The sequence below is a fragment of the Macrobrachium nipponense genome, chromosome 37 (assembly GCF_015104395.2).
Source record: "Macrobrachium nipponense isolate FS-2020 chromosome 37, ASM1510439v2, whole genome shotgun sequence".
Taxonomy (NCBI): Eukaryota; Metazoa; Arthropoda; class Malacostraca; order Decapoda; family Palaemonidae; genus Macrobrachium; species Macrobrachium nipponense.
The window spans coordinates 15,442,486-15,448,878 of NC_061097.1; positions in this window are offsets into that span (position 1 = coordinate 15,442,486).

A 6,393-nucleotide genomic window follows, 5' to 3' on the forward strand; every position below is an offset into this window, starting at 1 on the left:
TGTCAACGGTCTACTAGAACAATTTCCTGTCGGGGTGCATGGTCTGGCCTTTGCTGATGATTATGCAATATCTGTAGTAAGTCCACAGCTGTTGAAGCTTGTCAAATGATCCAGACTGCTATTAATACTTCAACATCATGGGCCAGTTCTAAAGGGTTCAAATTTTCACCAGAAAAAACCAAAGCTATACGATTTTGTCGATTAAGAAGAGTGGAAGAGATCCCTACGCTGTTTTTAAAAGATTCGATTTTACCTTATGAAGATAGCATTAAGTATCTAGGTGTTACATTTGATAAAAAATTAACGTTTACTCAACATGTTAATGAAATTGTATGTAACGTGAAGCTTCGACTTAATATTCTTAAAGTTGTGTCTAATTTTAACTGGGGGGCAGATCGAATCCCCCTTTTGAGGATGTACCAGGTTTTATGCCCAAGCAAAATTGATTATGGTTGCCAAGTTTATGGTTGTGCGTGCAAGACAACATTGCAGAAATTAGATGTTGTCCATAATATGGCTTTAGGTATTTGTACGGGAGCCTATAGAACTTCACCAGTAGAAAGCCTATATGTTGAGTCGGGTTTTCCCCCACTATTTATCCGTAGGGAGGAATTAGGCTTGAGAGTCATATCAAGAGTACTTACGTCAAAGCTGAACCCCAACTATAAGTACGTTAGAGAACCAACTGATAGAGCCCCAAATAGACCTAGACTGCCAAAGCCACTTGAAGTTCGACTAGCAATCTCTGCCAGGGAGGTGGGATTACTACCTCCTGCAGTTGCTGAAATTTTGCCCTCAAAGTTTCCTCCTTGGAATAGACCATGCCTAGAGATCTGCCCAATTAGGGACAGCAGGAGCAACAATTCTGGTGATCAGTTGAGGGCAAGTTTCTTGGACCATGCTTTCGAACATGGTGATTCTCATCACATATATACTGATGGCTCGAAGGGTTCTGATGGTGTTGGTTGCTCTGTAGTGACTAGTGATAATATCATTAAAAAGAAGCTTCCATCTAATTCCTCTGTTTTTACAGCTGAACTGCTGGCAGTTTTGACTGCTCTTAAATATATTTTTTATAGTTCTTGTACTAACAAGGTTTTTACCATTTTTACCAACTCTTTGAGTGTTTATCTTCTCTTAAAAGCCTAGTCTCTTGCCACCCTTTAGTGCAAGAAGTACAAGATTGGTTTTATCTTTTAATTAATAGAAGAGGTTTTTCTGTTAGGTTTTGTTGGGCTCCGTCCCATGTTGAAATTGTTGGGAATGAGCGAGCCGACGCTGCTGCTAAGGCTGCAACTAGGCTTAGGCACATTTCTAACATGGGCGTCCCTGTTCGCGATTTTAAAAGTACCATTTGATTTTACTGTAGAGACGAGTGGCAGGCCCACTGGTCTACTTTAGATAATAATCTTAAATTAAAGTCGATTAGGCCTTCTGTTCATCCTTGGCCTCATAGCCGGATGGATAGAAGGTCTGAGATAGTTTTAGCTAGATTACGTATTGGCCACACTAAATATACTTACGGGTATCTAATGACGAGTGGAGCGGATAGGCAGGTTCCTCGCTGTTCCACCTGTCATGTGGATTTGACTGGTGCATATTTTTGGTGGAGTGCCCTCATTTTGAAAACAGACGTAGAGCTTGTTTGCTGGCAATAAGACTCTTGCCGATATTTAGGTGAAGGTGCTCAGGGCAGAGCAAATTATGACATTTAAAAAAAAAAAAATATTGGTCTTTTTACGAATGTAATTTTCTTTAATTGTTCAGGTTTCTTGTTTGGTTTTTATGAATGAATGATTTGTATGTTAGATCAGTTGTGTGTGTTTGTTTGTGTGACAGTGACTTTTTTTATTCTTAAGCACTGAATGGCTCCTCGGCTCCGGTGCTTGGCTATGTGCCAAAAATTTTATAATCTAATCTAATCTACTTAAAAGATAATTTTTCTCCCAAAGAGTGAAGCTTTTGCGATGAATTTAGGGGAGCATATTTCATTTCAATTCCTTTTTCGAAGTACTCGCCACTGTAAGAAAAGTTTGGAAACCTCGTTGTTTTTTTTTCTTTATCTTTATGTGCAACCCAATTATTCCTGATGCATTTTAACAAATGGACTGAATCAAACATAACAAAAGAGGTCTACTTTTTTGGTAAGGATTCTCATAACCTATAGATAACTATGGAGGGTTAGGAAAATATGAGATTCCTTTCCCATTGATGGCATTATGTCAAGGAGCAAATGAAATACAATTGAAGAGATTGGTCTCAGGTACACAACAAGATCAAGAATACCAGATAGTTAATTGTCAAAAGGGTAAAAATTAAGAGAAATAATCCAGGATTATCGGATATCACACGGTCACAAACCTAAACAGATTTGACCTTAACCGAAATTACAAAGTATCTTTACAGTCCAAAACATGTAAAAACTGAATATATTAATTTTGTTGCTTATATTTATCTACAACTTTTTTTCATTTATGAAAGCATCGTTTAAATAAAACCAAGACTTAAATTTAGAACATTTCTATTATTTGACTTGATGAAACAAGATTCAATGATATTCCTTTTAACTGTGCCATTACATGGGATTAAGGCTCTTGCTTGACTCCAGTTAATAGGATGATCTAAATCTCTCATATATACGAATAATGCATTCGATATTTGCCCAGTTCTCTCAGAATATTGATGCTGTTTGAGACGTTGTGAAAGAGATTTACCGCTCTGTCCGTAATAGACTTTATCACACTTTTTGCAAGGAATTTCATATATGCAACATGGAAGATCTTTAGGAGAATTTTTGATTACTAAACTCTTGACATTAATGTTACTGAAAACAACATTTATGTTAAAAAGCTTTAAAATTCTAGGAATATCTAAAAACCTTTCATAATAGGGTAATTTTAGAATGTTATGCTAAGCCCACTGTGAACCCTAATGTGAAGGTGGTGTACCTTCCACCCAATACCACATCGCTGATACAGCCGATGGACCAGGGAGTAATTGCTAACTTTAAGGCTTACTACCTTAGAAGGACAATAAGTTTTGCTTTGAGGTCCATAGAAGGTAACAAGGAGTTGACTCTGAAGCAGTTCTGGAAGGGCTACAACATTGCTGATGCAGTCAGGAACATTGCAAGTGCTTGGGACGAGGTGAAGACGACCACTTTAAGTGGGGCCTGGAAGAAACTGTGTCCAGTTTGTGCACAGTTTTGAAGGCTTTGGCCAGGCAGAAGAGTCGAGACTGTGACGAGGAAAATCGTAGGGCTAAGCAAGAGGCTGAAACTAGATCTTGAACCTGCTGATGTTACAGAGCTGCTGGCATCCCATGGAGAGGAATTGTCAGCAGAGGACCTCCTTGAGCTGGAGCAGCAGATGATTGAGGAGGAGTTAGAGGTACCAGAGCCAAAACCCAGGACATTAACTGTGAAAGGCTTGTCAGAGGGTTTTACTCATCTGGAGAGAGCCTTGGCTGCTTTTGAGGGAGAAGACCCTAACGTTGCCAGGTTTGACAAAATCAGGAGAGGGATCATGGATTTGGTGACTTTCTACCAGGAGACCCTGAAGGAGAAGCAGATGAAGAAAAGTGTGCAGTCCAGGCTTGACACTCTTTCACAAGTCTCCAGTACCACCGCCTCCCACTCCTAGTCCTGGTAAGGAATTCTAAACACTCTTACTAATTTATTTTGTTTACATACTGCAATATAAAATGTAATTTTTTTAATGTAACATATACTAAATGTTAGAGTAAATTGTTACTTCTGCGATAAAATACAAATGATGAAAATTAATGAAGTGGTGACAATTCCAGATCCCCCTGTACCTGGACCCTCTGTAGCAGCCCGTCCACCTTTATCAGGTAAGAAATTTCATTTTTCTCATTTTCATGTTGGAAATTGCTTACTACATTATGACATACATACACTACTACAATGTGTTTGATGTTGCATAACCTAATGTTTTTCTTTTTGTATCATTCCAGTCCCCTTTGATAGTGACGATGACCCAGATGACCCTGAGCCTCTCCATGGTTTGGATGTCACGCCCTATTCATCAGGTAAGGAATCCTTAACAAATTTTTTACGTGTTTTATAAATTGCTAATAGAAATTTTATAAAAAGTGTACATATGTACACTAAATACTACATCCACCTTATTTATGTACCCTATCATTGTTTTCAGATCTAGATGTAGCCTCTTCAGAGCCAAAATCAGTTGATACGACTAGTATCACCTCTCCAACTCCATCAGGTAAAAGAATTCTTCATTTTTTATATTGTACATATGTCAAACAGTAATAATATATGTGCAGTAGTTAATACATACTCTATCATTTTTATTTTTTATCATTCTAGACTCCCAAGCACCTGCACATCCCACTCCATAGCCCAGCCACTCTCATCTACCATATGCCCATCCCAGTTAGCAAGCCAACCTCTAGAATTTGGTAAGGACACTTTTTTTTTTTATGAATGTTTATTATACATATGTAATAACTATGTACATAATACATACATAGTGTACTACTTTACTAATCATATGTACATTATCATTCCAGACTGATATGCAACTTATGACTTACATAAACCAGACCTCTACATAGCCTACATCTCTTCATTTCGCTAAAGGTAAGGAATTCTCAATTGTTTTTAATGTGTATACAGTACTAAATTGTTAATTAGGGAACAGTACATTTTGTACTTAAGTGGTTACATACTGTCCTTTAATATTCTATATTATTCCAGGCTGCCCATCATCTTTTCAAGCGCTCTCATCCTAGCCTGTCATCTGTATAAAGCACACTGAAATTAGGTATGGAATTCATCCTTATCATTGCAGGCTCCCTACACATGCATACTACCTCCATCTCCCACAACCTAGCTAACAGCTTTGAGACTCACTAAATGTTGGTAAGTATGTAAGGAATTTCTAACTAAGTTTTATACATGTTATATCTTATAAACCACTGTATGGTATTACTGTATGTAACTTACTATGCATAGAGGACTTACTACATAGGTACTATAATATTTTTTGTACATTCCAGAATCCCAGAACCCCCTGAATGATGTAGGCTATGTGGCCACACAAAACTTTGTCCAGGGTTACATAGCACAACAACTTTAAACTAAAAGTAAGGAATTATACATACATTAACTCTTTTACTCTTGATATACTCTAATTTACATATTGCATTCAGGACTTTGTGTAGTTTTTTGTACTAAATGTTTATATTTTTACCTTCCAGAACCACCATTTTTGGATGAAAATAACTCCAGGTTGTACATAAAACTTCAGGAAACTATACATGTAGTGTAACCAAAGGATTACAATAAGGTTTTTACCTTCAAGAACCAGCATTTTTCGATGAAAATAACCTAAAACTTAAGGAAACTACATGTAGTGTAACCAAAGGATTACAAGTAAGGTTTTTATAACTTTTTATTAGTTTAAGACATTTTTCCGACGTCGTTCCGGCTTACAAAGATTTTCAGGTTAAGACGCGTCTTAAGAACGGAAACCCCCGTCGTAACCCGGGGACTGCCTGTGTGTATATATGTATAGATATGATATCATATATATATATATATATATATATATATATATTATATATATATATATAGATATATATATATATATATATATATATATATCACGTATATATAGTTCCTTGTTTGTTTGCTGTGTTGTTTGAGTTGTGAGTTGTGGTCCTGTGTGGGTGGGTTGTGGTTTTTGATTGTCGTCGAGTTGTTGAGTATCTGGAGTTGGATGAGTACATGGTGTGTGTGTTTTGTGTTCTTATCCTGCGTGTATTCCGTAGTGTAAAGAGGAAAGTGTGACTGAAGGCGAGTTTGGTAGCTGGAATGATTTAAGTTTATGTGGGGGGTATTTTGCCCACTTGTTTGGGTTGAGGGGTTGTGGTTTACTAGTCATTTTGCTAACGTTGCAAAGAAAAAGGATGATAGACCCTATTCAGCTCAAAGACTGATAATGGAACAGGTCAAAATTGATTTTAATAGATTAAGACATGAGCAATTCAATGCTCCTTTTGCTATTAGAGAATTTGTATCGGCCTTGAATAAATGTAATGACTCAGCTCCTGGATATAACATATTCAATGATTAAGCATACCCCTGAAAATACCAGACTTTTCATATTAAGCCTTATTAACAGAATTTACAGAGAACATATCTTCCCCAAGCTTTGGGAGTAGTTAGAATTACTGCCATTCGTGAAACCTGGAAAAGATCCATTCAAGACAGAAAATTATCGTCCTATTGTATTGACATCTTAGTTTGTGTAAGATCATGGCAAAAATGGTGAACACAAGATTGATGTGCTACTTGAAAGAGGTAAATATCTGTCGCCTGCTCAGTGTGGTTTTCGAAGTATGCACTCC